Source organism: Rattus rattus, chromosome 1 (assembly GCF_011064425.1).
Source record: "Rattus rattus isolate New Zealand chromosome 1, Rrattus_CSIRO_v1, whole genome shotgun sequence".
In the NCBI taxonomy this organism is placed as follows: domain Eukaryota; kingdom Metazoa; phylum Chordata; class Mammalia; order Rodentia; family Muridae; genus Rattus; species Rattus rattus.
Window position 1 is genome coordinate 182,471,103 of NC_046154.1, and position 19,289 is coordinate 182,490,391.

Consider the following 19,289-nt stretch of genomic DNA (forward strand, 5'->3'; position numbering starts at 1 on the left):
CAGAGAGATATAGATAAAGATATCTAGATTGATAGCTAGATTGATAGATTGATAGGTAGATTGATAGGTAGATAGAGATAGAGATAGATGATATAGATAGATAAAGATCGATGATATAGATTAGATAAAGATATAGATATATCAGATAGAACACCTAGAATTCCTGAGTTTACAGCACTGTAGTAAGGGTACCATTTAACTATTGAATTCAGGTCCATAGGGACATACAAGATAATCTCTGGCCATTGGGAAGTGGAATGGGGAGAGTTGCCATCTGAGGACCCTCAGCAATGAGTTCTAGCTGGTTCCCTGTGGTCAGCCAGGACATAAGCAGTAGGAAGCAAAACCGCAACTAAGTAATGCTGACAAATAATGACTGCTGTTTATGGGTCTTTTCCTTCAGGGAGAGTAGAGATAGAGTGAAAAAACATGGATAAACACTTTATCTTCTTGAAAAAGAATAAAGAATACAGCTTTAGTGCTAAAAAGAATCCTAATGTATTTTCTCATCGTAGTTTGGAAGAGAATGGCCCCCAAAACTCAGATATTTACATGCTAATCCCTATCTGCTGAACTCTTTGGGCTTTGTTGGGGGAGCTGTGTCACTGCTCTGGGCTTTGAGACGTGAAAAGCCCACACAGAGCCCAGTCCCGCCCTTTCTCCCATGCCTGGGGTCTCATAATTTGCTATTATTGTACATACTTGATTGATCTTAGAGAAAAAAGGCCAATTTTTAAACTAAAGAGAGTAATGTAGTGAGAATTGTAGTCATAATATAACCCAGGTATGTTATATTATGATTTTGTTTTAATCACAAGTTTGGGATATACTGTTACTTAAAATTGTTCATGACTGCTAACTGTACTTTTTTTCATATTCTAAAAGGCATTTGATTTTTTGCCAACATCAGATAGTTTATGCTTGGAATTCTGAGGACTCTTGAAAATGTACAAATGTGAGAGCCCTGAAGAAGCCTGCTGCAGCTGCGGCTCATTCTGCTGCTGGTCGCAGCTTTTGGTGGTTGTCTCTGCTGCTGCTTTTGCTGGATTGGTTGTTTGCTGGTTTTCTGGATTGCTATTCAGCAGTATCCTGATAATGAAGTTTACCCTTGCCCATAGAAACTTTATGCCCCTTAATCAACAGGAAACCCTTTCACCTCTAACCTCTTTCTCCTACCTAGTGTTGAGGAGTTGGAAGGGATTGAAGTAGAGAAGGGTAGTAGATAGAAGGAACCAATAAAGTAATCAATATGTCCCTCAACAGAGGAATGGATACAGAAAATAATGTGATACATTTACACAGTGGAGTACTACTCAGCTAATAAAAACAATGACTTCATGAAATTCTTGGGCAAATGGATGGAACTAGAAAATATGATCCTTAGTGATATAACCTAGTAACAAAAGAACACACATGATATGTACTCTTTAATAAGTGAATACTAGACACAATACTCATGATACAACTCACAGATCAAATGAAGCTCTAGAAGAAAGGCCAAAGTGTGAATGCTCAGTCCTTAGAAGGGGGAACAAAATACTCACAGGAGGTAGAGGATGGGAGGGACTTGGGAGGAAGAGAAGAGGGGTTGGGAAGAAGGGGGCAGTATCAGGTACGGGAAGAGATGGGGATGATATACACAGGGCTACAAATAGAGCAGAGGTGTGTGGCAACGAGAGATGGAGAACTGGGGATAGCCACCAGAAAGTCCCAGATGCTAGGAAAGCAAAAGGTTTCCAGAACCCAACTGGGATGACATTAGCTGAAATGTCCAACAAAAGGGAGAGAGAATGTAGAAACCATATCCAGAGGTTAGGCATAGCCCCCGGTTGAGGGATGGGGCCACCTCCTCATCTCTGACTTTTAACTCAGAATTTCTCCTGTCTAAAGGAAGTACTGGGACAAAGTGTGGAGCTGAGACTGAAGGAAAGTCCATTCAGAGACTGCCTACCTGGGGATGCATTCCATATGCAGACACCAAATCCAGACACTATTGCCAATGCCAAGACGTTCTTGCTGACAGAAGCCTGATATAGCTGTCTCCTGAGAGGCTCTGCTAGAGCCTCAAAAATAGATGTGGATGCTTGCAGCCAACCATTGGACTGAGCACGGGGACTCCAATGGAGAAGTTAAGGAAAGGACTGAAGGAGCTGAAGGAATTTGCATCTCCATAGGAAGAACAACAATATCAACCAACCAGAGCCCCCAGTGTTCCCAGGGACTGAACCACCAACCAAAGATTACACAGGGAGGGACCCATGGCTCCAGCTGCATATATAGCAGTGGTTGGCCTTATCTGGCACCAGTTGAAGGAGAACCCCTTGGTCCTGTATAGGCTCAATTCACCAGTGTAGGGCAATGCCAGGGAGTTGAGGTGGGAGTGTGTGGGTGGGTGGGAGAACACCCTCATAGAAACAGGGGGAGGGGGAATGGAATAGGGCTTCTTTTTGGAGAGGAAACAGGGAAAGGTGATAGCATTTGATATGTAAATAAATAAAATATCCAACAAAAATATTTCTGATAATAAAAAAATGTACAGTTAAACTTTATGGGTATTTTGACAATTTCTTGTCTCTCTCCCTAGATAACAGTTGTGTTCCAAATGTTCTATGACTGAGCTGGAATTGTATGTCCATGTTCCATCTCCATGCTAGTATTTGGTTTTCTGCACCTTGCACGCTATCACAACAACTGTTAAGTTTTCCAGGTACAAGCTGCCCACACGTACTCTTCCAGTGTTTCTATCTCTTATACTTTCTGCCATATCTTCTGTGCTAGTTCCCAGAAGGTGAAGTGAGGTATTTGTGATCCAGCATGACTCATTCTCTCACTGTATGCACCTTGTGTGTAGTTAAGTTACCTGTTTGCTTGTTTACATTTTTAGTATGTGTGCACACAAAGGCGAAGCATGTCAAAACATTCTGTGGCAATCAGAGGACAGTGAGTACACATTCTCTCCTTCTACCACATGGATCTAAGGGATAGCATTCAGTTTCCAGCCTTCACAGCAAGTACCTTCATGCTGAACCAATTTGCATGTCCAATGACAATACAAATAAACTGTACAAAAAGTCAACCCTAATAAATGCTGTAGACTTAATGGTGAAGAATCATTTAGCAGTTGTAGCACATAAGCGATAATATAAAGCAAGGTATAAATAAAACAATAAAAGAAGCCCCTCTGTAACGGCAGTGCGAAAGGCAGATATGAAAATTCTTACTGATAATAGGTTAACTTTTCAGTAATAGAATGTCTCTTTTAATCCATTAAAATATATAGTGCAAAAAATCATATGAATTGCTCAACACCGAATGAACTATTATAATCAATCAAATGGCCTTTTGTTTATTTTGCTTAACCTACAATACACCTAGGATTATTATAAACTCTAAGTTTCATAGGCCCTAAAATGACATTTGTTAATCTTCATGAGGCAATAATATTCATTAGAGGATAGTAAATGGAGTTACACTAAATTAAATCTTTGTTTTCTTAATTTAATCATTTTAACAGTAAAAATGAAATATAATCACAAAATACAATACACACCTTAAATAATTGAATAAATAAATACCTTGGTACTTTTAGAATAAAATGCTAATGGCCGACACAGATTTTGAATGTCAAGTATATATGGGAGAATACATATGCTTCTCAATTATCTATTTTACAGAATGAAAAATGGGCAAATAATATATTCTTGAAGTAGTAAACAGGTTGTGTATCACATGTTCTGCTAACACGTACTTGTTTACACTGTGATAATAGCCAGTCTCCAGGCCTCATTTGCTGATTGATGAAAAGATCAGATTTGTATGTACCAATTATTTCCTAGATCTAAGTCATGTGATTGCGTGTCCACAAGATTGCACTAGCAAGAGACGTCATCATTTATAGTCATCTTTTTTTTTTTTTTCGGGGCTGGGGACCGAACCCAGGGCCTTGCGCTTGCTAGGCAAGCGCTCTACCACTGAGCTAAATCCCCAACCCCTATAGTCACCTTTTAAAGAGTGCTCTTATTCCCTGCTTGCTCATACACCTTACTAACAAAATGAACTTTGTTACAGCAGCATTGATTTTCAGCTAGTTAAATCATTTTATATGACTTTTTCCCCTTGAGAAATCTGTACACAATGTTCCTGCAGCATCTGACAAATGGTATTTCTCATTTGTTCCAAATTTAATACATTTGGATACTAAGTACGAAATAATAAAGAGGCAGTTGGTTTACATCTCACTGACTGGATAAAATATTACAAGCATTTTGTTGAGCAATAGCACTTAGCCTTGAGGATAAAACTTGACCTAATGAAGGATCTGTTTCTTTATTGACATAATATGTTCAAGTGTCTTGCCACTTTCTATCGAGATCATAAAATGCCTCTCTTGAGTTTGCAGGAAAAATAACTTAGCGCCACTAGATGTGACTTTAAAAGAGCAAAAATAAGTAAGTAAAAAAAAATTGTAAGGTTTTCAAGACTAGTATCTGATGACACATCGAGATATTTATATAATTAATATTTCAAATTTAATACATTAGGGCCAATGAGTGGGTTGCTGGGATCTTTCACTGATACTGATACTGTCTTATCTTATGCAGTATACACGAGTATGTTCCTTTTATACACATGCAAAAATTGGTATATACACCAAGTTATTAAACCATGGACACTTAAGCTCAGATTCCCAGAATTCACATAACAAGGTGAATAAGATAAGTCTGTGTTCTCCAGCAATGAGGAGGCAAAACCAGGTGAATTTCCAGTTGCTAAATCCCTGGTCTAGTCTCACAAAACAAAGTATCGATTGACTAAAAAAGGCACTCAATATTAACTTTTGGCCTCCACACATATGTATATATACTTGTACAAGCGCTAGTACACATATGAACATCCTAATCCTCGTCATATACACACAAAACATGGATATCTCCTGTGGTCTTGGCTCTCCATGTGTTATTGTTCCTTTGCACGAACTTTGACCTGTTCTAGTCAGGATATTCCACTCAAGGAAGCCTACATTCAACAGTGAACCAGAGTTATTCCTGATGAGACAGGAATACCAAACACTGGTTGTCACTTTCCTCCCATTGGTCACATTATCACATTAGTATGAAATGAGGATATTTTGTTTCCCATTCTGTCATTCTTTCTATATTTATACAGAATATATAAATATAAAATGAAATATCCAGAAAGTCCAGTTGAAATGTAAACAGTTTACTGTAGTTAATAATCTAGCATGTGAAAAATTTCTTTAAAGAGTTACAATGAGGGTTTTATAATGATCTAACATTTGATCTTTCTTGCCAGAGATTGTTGGTCACTTTTAAATAACAAGTGCACCTGGTGTCAAGGTGGGTGTTTTGAGCACAGTGCAAATGTTCTTGTATCAAGAGATCTCTCAGCAAGCGAGGAATGTTAAGCATATAGGATTGTCAAGTCAAGGGAAAGGACATAAAAATCTATTTTTTTTCCATTAAGAAACCTGGCAATTGCAGGTGATTAGCAGCCGGATTATCTGTATTTGGTAAGGCCATATAAAGTCCCTAACACTAGGACAGGAGGTGATTACTAATCTACATGACTTACAGCCAGGGACTCTCCTAGCTCATACAATAAGGTCAGAGCACCTAGGAGTACAAAGGATCCTTATATTATCCAATTTATCAAAGGCTCTCCTCAAGCTCCAACAACCAGGACCAGAGAAGGTTAATAGCCCTTTTCTGCTATCCGTATGACTGAGACCAGGCCAGACCTTGAGGCCCTTAAGCTAGTACAGGTTGATTATCTCTAAATCCCATCTTCTTGGAAGAAATGACATGTACCCTGAATTGAGTTTCAGTATAATCCTGCTTTCTTATGCACTGGCATTTGATTTATACCTTCAAACTTCTTTCCAAATTATACTGGATTTAAATATACTAGCAGTAGACTGCCTGCCATTAGCCTCCCCAAAGTTTGATCCAGGTTGACAAATTTAATCTGAACTGTTTTCCTTCTTACCTCTTCACAGTTCCCTTCCCTTTATACCATGGCTTCCTCCAGGGTCCCACTCAGCTGGTGTTTCATTTCCCCAATGAATAGTAACTCCTTCAAACTTAATTTTAAATGAATAAGGGGTTGGGGATTTAGCTCAGTGGCAGAGAACTTGCATAGCAAGCGCAAGGCCCTGGGTTCAGTCCCCAGCTCCGAAAAAAAAAAAAAAAAGAATTAAATGAATAAGTATACATTTTATGAAGCTACTGTAGAAACACATTTTCATGTGCCTGTTTGGAAAGGTCTTTAATTTTAGGTACTCCTCCTCATATTCAGCCCTCATCTCTGCATGACAAAACTTCTAGTCCCTACCTGAACATCTTTTGACCTTTGGTAACTGCTGAAAGAAAGAGTCAGGTTTCTTTAATTATATGATCTCTGGTAGATAGGAAAAATAACAGAAAGGGCCTGCTCCTAATACTACGTGGGCAACAAAAAAGGAACTCAATGAGGAACAAAGCAGAGAAGGAGGAGGAAACCCAGGATGAGTATGAAGAGGATAATGATAATATAAAGATGATAATGAGTAGGAGGAGGAGGAGGAGGAGGAAGGGGATGAGGATGGGCAGCACAAGGATGAGATGAGGAGAATGAGCTGAAATCTCTAAGATGAGAGGGAAGGGATGGGAGGATGGAAAGTTGGTAACGGCAGGAATGTAGGGTGAATACATTCAAACTGTATTCAATAAAATCCTTAAATAATGAATAAAACATTGTTTTAAAAAGAAACCTAAAAAACTTAAATACACATTATCCACTCCCCCCCAAAGAGGATATTTAGTCACTCTGAAGACCGTGCATGTAGCAGGGAAAACATGAGCTCCATCTCAATGCCAGTGAGAAAAGCCTCAGACCGTGATTTCAGATGTACAGCCTCTAATCTAAGGGAAGTAAGATTACATTGTCTAAACAACCCTGGACAGGCTATCGTTGTGTCAGGTGTGACCATCAAGCCAATCGGTTGTGAACAGTACAAAGCATAATGGTGTTTTTATTTAAGGTTAAGCTCATCAAACATTTTTGTTTTTAGCTATGCATGACTGATTTCTTACAGTGTTGTGGTTTTTCTCCTCTCTCTGTTTCTCTCTCTCTCTTTCTCTCTCTCTCTGTTTGTGTCTGTCTCTGTCTCTCTCTCTGTCTGTCTGTCTCTCTGTGTGTGTGTGTGTGTGTGTGTGTGTGTGTGGGTGTATATGTACACAGATAGATATATTTGTACATGTTTGTGATAGAGAGAGAGCAAACTTCAGTGTCATTCTAACTACCTGTTATAGCAATATCTACAGCAAATTTGTAAAATACTGTTCATTGACATGAGATATATCTGCTAATGTTTAAGTATAATTTTAAACGCTAAAGGTTGTTATTACTTTATTATATTTCTTTTATGAAATATGCAATTGTTTGTTTTTTCACTTGAAAAACACTCATTTAATGAGGCTAACAAGAATTAAATATTTAAAAATATTTTGACAACTTCCTAATAATATCTTTTGTGTCTGTACCATAGATAGCTCACAGACCATTCTGATATACACTCAGTTTCTCAAAAACTCAAGAGAAGTAAATGACTTAAGAAGGCTAGAAATAATGTATCTATTCTCTCTCTCTCTCTCGCTCACTCTCTTTCTCTGTTGTGTGCGTGTGTTTGTGCATATGTGTTTATGTGTGTGTATGTGTGTGTATGTGTATGTGTGTGTGTGTGTGTGTATCTTATGATGCATGGATCATACATATTTCCAGTCATATTTGTATAATAAGTCTGACAAAGGAAATGTTTTCAATTTTAATTTATTATATTCCATTTACTGTTTTATAATTACAATCTTCTACTAGGGCAAGTCTGATTGTCAGGAGTTGATGAACATATAGTTGTCTCGACGGTTTTGTGTTCACGTGCTTTTATTTGGTTAGGTTTGAAAGGGTTTTGCTTTGTTTTTGTTTTTGAGTGTTTTATATTTTTCACAGTTGAGAGGGATCTGTTGTGTTAGGTTTGTTTACTTTTGAGAGAGATCTTTAAATTGTTTGGATAGGGAAACGAAGAGGATCTGGAAGGATTCATGAGAATAGAAGAATATAATTAAGTATACTTAAATGTAAAAAAATATTTTAAATAACAAAAACATAATAAGAAACCAAACGAATAAAAGGAAAATTTGCTTCAAATTTTAAAAGATGATGTCTCCCAACTGATTTCTACATGAACAATTTGTTAGGAATACTTGCCTTGAGGAATGAGACCGAAGTTCCTGAGCTCTCCATCTCCTCAGTGTATTTAAATTGATATTTTCTGAAGCTATGTCCAAGTAACTCTTTCAATTTGTATAAAGGATTAGAAATGACAAACTTCCTTCTATTGGTGGACACACCCAAATGACCAAAGTCCCAAATCAGCTAAGGCTGCATTTACCATGTCCACTCTAGGCAAGGCTGTAGATCTGTCCTGAGAGACACAGCCAGAATACAGCAAATACATCAGCGAATGCCATCATTAAACCACTGAACTGAGAACGGGACCCCTGTTGAAGGATTCAAAGAAAGGACTGAAAGAGTTTGAAGGGGCTTGAGACCCCATATGAACAACAATGCCAACCAACCAGAGCTTCCAGGGACTAAGTAAGCCACTACCCAAAGACTATACAAAGGCTCCAACCTCATAGGTAGCAATGAATAGCCTAGTAAGAGCACCAGTGGAAGGGGAAGCCCTTGGTCCTGCCAAGACTGAACCCCCAGTGAACGTGATTGTTGGGGGGAGGGCGGTAATGGGGGGGAGGGTGGGGAGGGAAACACCCATAGTTAGGGGTATGTTGGCCTGGAAACCTGGAAAGGGAATAACAATCGAAATGTAAATAAGAAATACCCAAGTTAATAAAGATTAAAAAAGAAAAAAAAAAAAAGAAAAGTTACTTTCAATTCCCTGGCAAGTACAACCTCTAAAGGGAAGTGGATCTTAAGCCAAACAATGGGTAAGCACTGAAGTACTTGTGAAAGTTGTAAACAGACTTTTTGAGATGTTAAATTCTCTTTTTTCTCTTCTCTTAAGTTAAGAGTCAGAATTGAAGTGCATTTGATGAGATACCAGTTTATTCAAATCCTCTAAAATCTATAAAAACAACGCAAGCCCAATACAGAAAAAGACAATGAACAAGTAGTTTGTTGTTGTTGTTTTGTTTTAATGTCTGAAAAATCTCTTTACCTACCTTTTTTCTGTTTCACGTGCCTCTTCTTTTCCAACACCAGTTATTTCTTTAAATGCTTAATCGTATTTTTAGGAGGTATCAACTTCATTTTGCCAGTGATGAACTGCTTTATTTGTAGCTACAAATGACAGAACTGACAATCTCCCAGAGAATAAAAAGAACACATTGCACACATGTGCTCTGTGGGAGGTAACTGTGATCCAGCTGTTTTCTTGTTTATTATTTAAAACAATGTTTAAATTTAAATATATTTGATCATTTTGTTCCCCTCCCTCCAGTTCTCTAAGATTTTCTCTCCTCTTTCTATAAATACCCAACTGTAAGTTCTTTCTCAAAATAACAAACAAATCCTAATACAACAAAATCCCCAAACGAAGAGAATAAAATTAAACCACCTCAAAAGAAAGCATAAAGCTGAAGTAACACCAAACTGTAACCAAATAAAACCACACACAAAAACCATGAAGTCCATTACTTGTTGGTCAAGTATGCCTGAGCATGAGGCCTGCCCTACAACAGTTGACAATGTCATGCTATTAGAGAAAACTGATTTTTCCCTCTCCAAACATGTATCAGTGACAGCTGAGTTGTTAACCTTTACCCTAGTGCAGTGCTTCTTAATCTTGCTAATGCTGTGACCCTTTAGTACAGTCTCTCAGTTCTGGAAACCCTTAGAATAAAATTATTTCTGTTTTACTTCATAACTGTAATTTTATAACTGTTATGGAACAGGATGTAAATATCTGACATGCATAGTATCAGATATGCAACTCTGGTAAAGGCTCATGATCCACAGGTTGAAGACCAGTGCTCTACTGGCTAGATTTTTATTCATGTATTCATTTGTTCATTCATCCATCACTCATTCATTCATTCTTGCATTCATGCATTCATTTACAAAAAAATACAATGAAACAAGCTATCATATCAAAGTTGTTCAAGACAAATCAATAGAAGTAAAGGAGTCCAAGTGAGGTCACAAGCTCCAAAGATTCACTCATTCTCATACTAAGGATTCACATAATAACTGGAAACCATAATGTATATGGAGAGGACCGGTGCAGACCAATGCAGGCCCTGTCCGTGCTAAGTCTCTGAGTTCATATGAGCTCATGTAGATTTAGACGGACATGTTTTCTTGTCTTACATCACCTCTGGCCTATGCACTCCCTTTTCCTCCTGTTCCCTAGTGATTCCCTGAGTTCTGAGAGGAGGGATTTGACATTCTGTTCAGGGCTGAGGATTCCAAGGACTCACAATCTCAGTGTAGCATGTAACTATGAGTCTGCATTTGTTCCCATCTGCTGCAAGAGAAAGCTTCACTGATAATGGACGAACAAGGCACTATTAGATCTATTAGTAGAGCAATTGCTCATTAGCAGTCATTTTATTACTACTTTTTTCTCTCTTTTTTAGACCAATCTTATTTGATTTTTGCACTAGGCTCTTGGGTTACTTAGTCTTGGGTTCTTAGTCACCCAGGCAGTTATTGTGTGTGGGGGTTCAAACTTGGCGAATGGCCCTTAAGTCAAATCAAACACTGCTTCGCTATTCTCACAAGTTCTGTACCACCATTACCCTAGCATATCACAGAGGCAGTACATCATTGTAGATCAAGTGTTTGTGACTCACTTGTGGTTTTTTTCCCTATTTTGATACCATCAGAGTGCCTTTTACAGACACTGCAACACGGGAATGAAGGCTTCTATTTAGGCATTGAATCAAAATCTTTATTGTTAATGAATTAGTTATGTAGGTGTTTTATACCACAGGGGATTATACCACAGGAGTTTTGTTGTTAGTTTGTGGAGAGCAAGTTATAGGATTGACAAAAGCCTGGGTTCTTTGGGGATTCCCATGTGGCCCCCTTTAGTCAATAACCCCAATATATTACTGTAAGCTTTGTTTGCAGACAAGAGATGGCCATTTGAAACTCTTCCTCCCTCATTATTTAGCAGTTTTATTTCATTGCCTCCAATATGTATTTCAGAAAATTTGTATTGTATTAATTTTCATATGAACTTTATAGTAGCTGTCCCTGCCTGCATTCTCTAACTCATTTCATTTTTCTCTCCCTTTGCACTTGATCTTCCCATTTTATTTTGCATATTCCATCTATATCTATCTATTCAATTTCCCTTTTGTGGAGAGAACTATCTATGCCACTACTCTCTACATTTTTAAATAAATTTGTGTGTTGCTTTGCTTCAGTGCCATGAACTAAGAAAGTAAGGAATCCTGTTTCAATCCAAAATGTATTTTCCTACTTCAGTATTGTTTTACTTCATTGACGTATTGATCCTTGCAGAACGTAAGCTTAAAATATTAATACAGTGGAACACTTGCTCTCATGTTTTTACAACAATACATTTATGCGTTCTAATAGGGAAACAGAGAAATCGCTCAATGGTTAAGAGTCATTACTGCTCTTCCAAGTGACCAGACACGTTTCACAGCACATGTTTTTGTTGGTTCACTACCTCCTGTAACCCTAGCTTCAGGGGATCCAATACCCTCTTTTGGCTTCAGCAGTCTACTCCCCATATGTGCACACAATGAATCACACAGAGTAGAGAAGAGCATTAATGAGAGACAGACAGAAGACAGAGAGAGAGAGAGAGAGAAAGAGAGAGAGAGAGAGAGAGAGAGAGATTTTAAAGTAATATTTTCAGTTATAATTCTAACAAACAAGAAACAAAAGAATACAAATACTTAAAATACACTATACTATAGATGTGGCTAATGCATTTTAAAAACTAAGGAATGTAAATGTCTCATTTCAGATTCTAGAAAAGAGAGAAGTGTTGTCTAATTTCACAGACATGACCCTGATGATAGGCCATACTAAATCAATTATTCAAAGAATTTTTCGTTAAAGAAGCTAGGTATAGATTTACATGTTTCTTTTCCCCATTTTAATGGTATCAGATTTAACTTTCCTATTTCATTTCACAAATTATGATAAGAGGAAACTACCCAACCTTAAACAAATCGGTGAACTTTGAAATGTCTTACATTTATAATATTTCCAATATTATAAATAATAATCTATACTAAAAGATAGTCTGTTCTTAAACTCACAGAATCACTATAAAATTTCTAATCTTTCCTTAGGAACTTTATGTTTGCTTTACTTTGTAGTTTAAACTAAAAATTAATGTAAGCATTAAATTTCATAACTGAGATGAGAAGTAGTGAGCATTGTTTCTTCAGTGTCATGTGATTTCTGTTTAAAAGCTCAGGTCACAGGGCAAATGAGAACCTTAGATTTCAATCTGTTCCTGATTCCTTCAAAGCAAGGAACAGATTTTTGCACCCATCATCTTGACAGGAATCCCCAGCAAATAGTTATGACTAGGCCAGAATAAAGAAGTACTAGAAATACTGTAGGGTAAGTCTACCAGTTATTAACCAATACGCCCTTGTCCAGGGTTGCTGGTTCCTGGCTCCTGGTTCCAGTGCTAATCTTATTCTCTGGTAATTAGTTGGTGGTAAGATTATTACCATCTCCAAAATATCATAAGTGATTTAAGAAAATTGTTATTCTCTCCTTTTTTATTGTGTACCTTGGGAGGGAAAGTGGGGTGTCAAGTAAGTGAAAAATCTCTCAAAGTAAATTGGTCTCTAACTCCAATTATCGACATGGAAAAATATCTTCTGATGACATATTCTTGGAAATTCTTGTAGTCTTGATTTAAAATTGATCCTCTCTTCTTAAAATGGAATTTTGTTCATAATTCCACTTACATCACATTATGTATTTAATTTTTCCATCTATTTAAATTTAGCTGTACTTTTTAAGAAGAATCTCTCGAAAATCCACAAGAGACTGAAAAGAAAGTTCTCTGTTAAAATGCATGGCCAAACAATTTTTCCTTAAAAATTTTTTAAGAAAAAGAAATAAAAAAATTTTGTTGCTTATTGTACACAAGAAAGAGATTTTATACTAAAAATTCTATATCTTGAATTAGAGGGGTTGAAATAGAGAAAAAAAAGAAAGGCAATCCATTTTATCCTCATTGAAATAAAAAACATTGCCTATAAATGTATTTACAAATAGTTACAACAAAATAAACCAAAATTTTGTCAAATAAAGAACTGCTAAACTATTTTTTTATTTTTAATAACCTCCATAAAAACATTCTTGCCTCTGTAAAACTTTTTTCAAATGAAAAGTGTTTGCTTGCTGATTTGAAAGTTGATATATAAGAATTTTAAGGTGCATGTACTAGATATATGTATTGATTATGAGGAAGTGATCATAAATGTTCAGTAAAACAATGAATGAACTACAGTTTTGCTGTTAGACACCAACTCACAAATACTGAAAGCATGATAATTAACATACTCGCTTTTTTATGTTGTTTATATTTTCACCACATTTAAACATAATTTTTTAATTATGAATATGCTGGTAATATTAAAATACTATTCATGAATATTTATTTTTGTCACAGAATACTTTAGATGTATTAATATAAAATTTTGGAATATATTATTAAAATATTGTTTCTGCATTTTCACTTTAATATTGTGTTAAAGTATGTTTAAATAGTTATGTGGTTAGCATTAGCTTATGGGAAAATGATGCTGTGTGTTTATTAGCCTTCTTTTTTTAAAATTTTTTTATTATATTTTTCTTACATTTCAAATGTTATTCCCCTTCCTGGTTTCCTGTTCATAAGCCGCGATTCCCTCCCTTTCCCCCTCCCTCATACAGGTATTCCCACCATACATCCTCCTTATTGACTCTCCCATATCCCCTGCCCTGGGGGTCCAACCTTGGCAGAACCAAGGGCTTCCCATTCCACTGATGCCCCAACAAGGATATTCTCTGCTACATATGCAGTTGGAGCCCTGGGTCAGTCCATGTGTAGTCTTCCGGCATTGGTTTAGTCCCTGGAAGTTCTGGTTGGTTGGTATTGTTATACTTGTGCGGTTGTAAGCTCCTTCAACTCTTTAAATCCTTCCTCTAATTCCACCCAAGGGAATCCTGTTCTCAGTTCAGTGATTTGCTGCTAGCATTGACCTCTGTATTGGACATGCTCTGGATGTGTCTCTCAGGAGAGATCTTTCAGCATGCACTTTTTAGCTTCATCAATCTTATCTAGTTTTGGTGGCTGTATATATATGTATGGGCCACATGTAAGGCAGGCTCTGAATGGCCGTTCCTTGAGTCGCTGCACTAAACTTTGATTCCATATCCCCTCCTATCGATATTTCCCCCTTTTAAGAAGAAGTGGGAGCATCTATATTTTAGTCATCCTTCTTCTTGAGCTTCATGTGGTCTGTGGATTGCATCTTGGGTAATTCGAGCTTTTTGGCTAATATCCACTTAACAGTGAGTGCATACCAAGTATGTATTTCTCTGATTGAGTTACCTCACTCAGGATGATATTTTCTAGTCCATTCCATTTGCCTATGAAGTTCATGAAGTCATTGTTTTTAATAGTTGAGTACTATCCATTGTGTAGATGGACCACATTTTTTTAATCCATTCCTCTGTTGTAGGGCATCTGGGTTCTTTCTAGCTTCTGGCTATTATAAATGAGGTTGCTATGAACATAGTAGAGCATGTGTCTTTGTTGTATGTTGGAACATCTTTTGAGTATATGCCCAGGAGAGGTATAGCTGGATCTTTAGGTAGTGGAATGTCCAATTTTCTAAGGAATCTCCAGACTGATTTCCAGAGAGGTTGTACCAGTTTGCAATCGTACCAACAGTGGAGGAGTGTTCCTCTTTCTCCATATCCTCACCAGCATCTGCTGGCACCTGAGATTTTTATCTTAGCCATTCTGACTGGTGTGAGGTAGAGTCTCAGGGTTGTTTCGATTTGAATTTCCCTGATGACTAAGGAAGTTGAACATTTCTTTAGGTGCTTTTTGGCCATTCGATAATCCTCAGATGAGAATGTTTTCTTTAGCTCTCTGCCACAATTTTAATAGGTTTATTTAACTCTCTGGAGTCCAGCTTCTTGAGTTGTATATTTTGGATATTAAACTTCTATCAGATGTAGGATTGGTAAAGATCTTTTCCCAATCTGTTGGTTGTCATTTTGTCCTAACAACTGTGACTCTTGCCTTACAGAAGCTTTGCAGTTTTATGAGATCCCATTTGTCGATTCTTGATCTTAGAGCATAAGCCATTTGTGATTTGTTCAGGAAATTTTCTTCCATGCCTATGTGTTCGAGACTCTTCCCCACTTTTTCTTCTATTAGTTTGAATGTATCTGGTTTGATGTGGAGGTCCTTGATTCATTTGGACTTAAGGTTTGTACATGGTGATAAGAATGTATCAATTCGCATTCTTCTACATGCTGACCTCCAGTTGAACCAGCATCATTTGTTGAAAATGCTATCTTTATTCCATTGGATTGTTTTAGCTCCTTTGTCAAAGATCAAGTGGCTATAGATGTGTGGTTTCATTTCTGGGTCTTCAATTCTGTTCCACTGATCTATCTGCCTGTCTCTATACCAAAAATACCATATAGGTTTTTTTATGACTATTGCTCTGTAATACTGCTTTAAGTCAGGGATGGTGATTCCCCCAGTAGTTCTTTCCTTGTTGAGTATCATTTTCACTATCCTGGGTGTTTTGTTATTCCAAATGAATTTGTAAATTGCTTTTTCTATCTGTATAAAGAATATACAGGAATTTTGATAGGGATTGCATTGAATATGTAGATTGCTATTGGCAAAATGGCCATCTTTACTATATTAATCAAGCCAATCCATGAACATTAAAGATCTTTCCATCTTCTGAGATATTCCTTATTTTCTTTCTTCAGAATCTTGAAGATCTTATCATACAGATCTTTCACTTGCTTGGTTAAAGTCACACCAAGATATTTTATATTATTTTGGACTGTTGTGAAGGGTGTCATTTCCCTGATTTCTTTCTCAGCCTCTTTTTCCTTTGAGTAGAGGAAGGCTACTGATTTGTTTGAGTTAATTTTATACCACAACATTTTGTTGAAGTTGTTCATCAGGTTAACTAGTTCTCTGGCAGTACTTTTGGGGTCACTTAAATACACTATAAATACACTTAAATACATCTGCAAATAATGATATTTTGAATTCTTCCCTTCCCATTTGTATCCTTTGATCTCCTTTCACTGTCTGATTGCTCTAGCTAGGACGTCAAGTACTGTATTGAATAAGTAGGGAGAGAGTGGGCAGCCTTGTCTAGTCCCTGATTTTAGTGGGATTGCTTCAAGTTTCTCTCCATTTAGTTTGATGTTAGCTACTGGTTTGCTGTATATTGATTTTAATATGGTTAGATATGGGCCTTGAATTCCTGATCTTTCCAGGACTTCTATCATGAAGGGGTGTTGAATTTTGTCAAATGCTTTCTCAGCATTTAATGAAATAATTATGTAGTTCTTATCTTTGAGTTTGTTTATATAGTGGATTACATTCATGGATTTTCATATATTAAACCATGCCTACATCCCTGCGATGAAGCCTACTTGATCATGACGGATGATCATTTTGATGTGTTCTTGGATTCAGTTTGCAAGAATTTTATTGAGTATTTTTGCATCAATATTCATAAGGGAAATTGGTCTGAAGTTCTCTTTCTAGTTGGGTCTTTGTGTCGTTTCATTATAAGAGTAAATGTGACTTTAGAGAAGGAATTTGGTAGTGCTTCATCTGTTTTTATTTTGTGGAATAGTTTGGATGGTATTGATATGAGGTCATCTATGAAAGTCTGATAGAATTCTGCACTGAACCAATCTGGTCCTGGGCTCTTTGGTTGGGAGACTTTTTTTTTTTTATTAACTTGAGTATTTCTTATTTACATTTCGAGTGTTATTCCCTTTCCGGTTTCGGGCAAACATCCCCCTAATCCCTCCCCCTCCCCTTCTTTATGGGTGTTCCCCTCCCCATCCTCCCCCCATTGCTGCCCTCCCCCCAACAGTCTAGTTCACTGGGGGTTCAGTATTAGCAGGACCCAGGGCTTCCCCTTCCACTGGTGCTCTTACTAGGATATTCATTGCTACCTATGAGGTCAGAGTCCCGGGTCAGTCCATGTATAGTCTTTAGGTAGTGGCTTAGTCCCTGGAAGCTCTGGTTGCTTGGCATTGTTGTGGTTGGGAGACTTTTAATGACTGCTTCTATTTCTTTAGGAGTTATGGGGTTGTTTGGATGATTTATTTCTTCCTGATTGAACTTTGGTACCTGTTATCTGTCTAGAAAATTGTCCATTTCTTCCAAATTTTCCAGTTTTGTTGAATATAGGATTTTGTAGTAGGACCTGATGATTTTTTAAAATTTCTTTAGATTCTTTTGTTATGTCTCCCTTTTCATTTCTTATTTTGTTAATTTGGATACACTCCCTGTGACTTCTAGTTTGTCAGCAAACCACTGAACTGAGAACAGGATCCCCGTCGAAGGAATCAGAGAAAGGACAGAAAGAGCGTCAGGGGGCTGAGACCCCATGTGAACAACAATGCCAACCAACCAGAGCTTCCAGGGACTAAGCCACTACCCAAAGACTATACAGGGACTGACCCTGGGCTCCAACCTCATAGGTAGCAATGAATAGCCTAGTAAGAGCACCAGTGGAAGGGGAAGCCCTTGGTCCTGCCAAGACTGAACCCCCAGTGAATGTGATTGTTGGGGGGAGGGTGGTAATGGGGGAAGGATGGGGAGGGGAACACACATAGAGAAGGGGTAGGGAAGGGGTTATTGGGATGTTGGCCCGGTGGGCACAGTTGGCACTATGTGATTCCCTCTTGGGTCTGGAATGTGGACAAAGGGTATTCTCCTCTGACTTCTCAGGAGTATCCACACTTCTCAGGGTCCAGCTCTCTCCCCTACAGAATTTGGCTACAGGGTGCTGTTTGGCCTGTCTAGTTCGGCCCTGGGCACAGAACAGAACCACAGTTACTAGCGGCTATCCGTTCACATTTCCCTGTTTCCAGAGGCACTGTGCAGTTTCCCCTTGGACCAGGGATGTGGACAGAGGTGTGCAGAGGTGGCAGTCTTTCCCGCGGTCTCAGAATATCTGTATTCCTGGGTGTTCAGCTCTCTTCCCCATGGGATTTAGGTACAGCGATATTAGCCTTCTTTTTAATCTTTCCCAAAGTATTAATGTAGATCAGCAGCAACAGGTCCCACTAGATACTGATGAAATGTTCTAGTACTAGTCCACAGCCAAATACCCAAATTATGGATTTATTTTAATAATTGTGTAAACAAGTTCGGTAATATTTTTTTAATTCTTTGTGATTTTTATGGATTATATTATCCACATTCCAACATTAGCTCATCCTAAATCTACCCCAGTCTTCCTACCAAACCTTAATTTCTTCTGCTCCTTTTTATCTTTTTTTTAAATTAATAGTCCATTGACTTCATTTGTGCTCTCCTTAAATTTCTGTGTTTGCAGTCATTTACTGAGCATATTTGATCTTCCAGGAACTGTAATAAAAAGAAAATCGACATTTCTGAACTCAGAAGCCACCAACAATTCATAGCTTACCTGTCATGTATGGAGAATTATGAACTCCTTTGCAGTTCATGCTAGAATATTACCTGGCTTGTTGTGCCACAACCATAGCCGTTGTGAGATCAGGAGTGCAGGGATCCTTTCACATTTAGAAGATATTGTTTCATCCCAGTTCTTCACTATCTCTCTCATCTTCCTTTTGAAGTACTGCTTAAACCGTGGAGAAAGACGTGCTATAAATGTTGCACATGTGGCTCAGGACTCCATAGTAATTTATTCTCTGCCTCTTGACCACTTGCGATGTATGTATATATGTAAGTATGTATGTACTTATGAATTTATTTGCATTTGCCACTTTTTATTGTTCAAAGAGTTTTCTCTAATGAGGCCTGAAAGATCCACTAATCTATGAATATAAAGATAATACATTTAAAGGGCATTTTGATGTCCATCTAGTAACATAATAGTATTAAATTCTCCTCTGGGCATTTGAACACCTCAAGCAAGAATTCTTGACTTATGTTTCAGTAGTCTTTGCTTCCTCCTATGGGGTAGGCCTCCAATTCAATTAGAAATTAATTTATCTCCATAATGTACTCA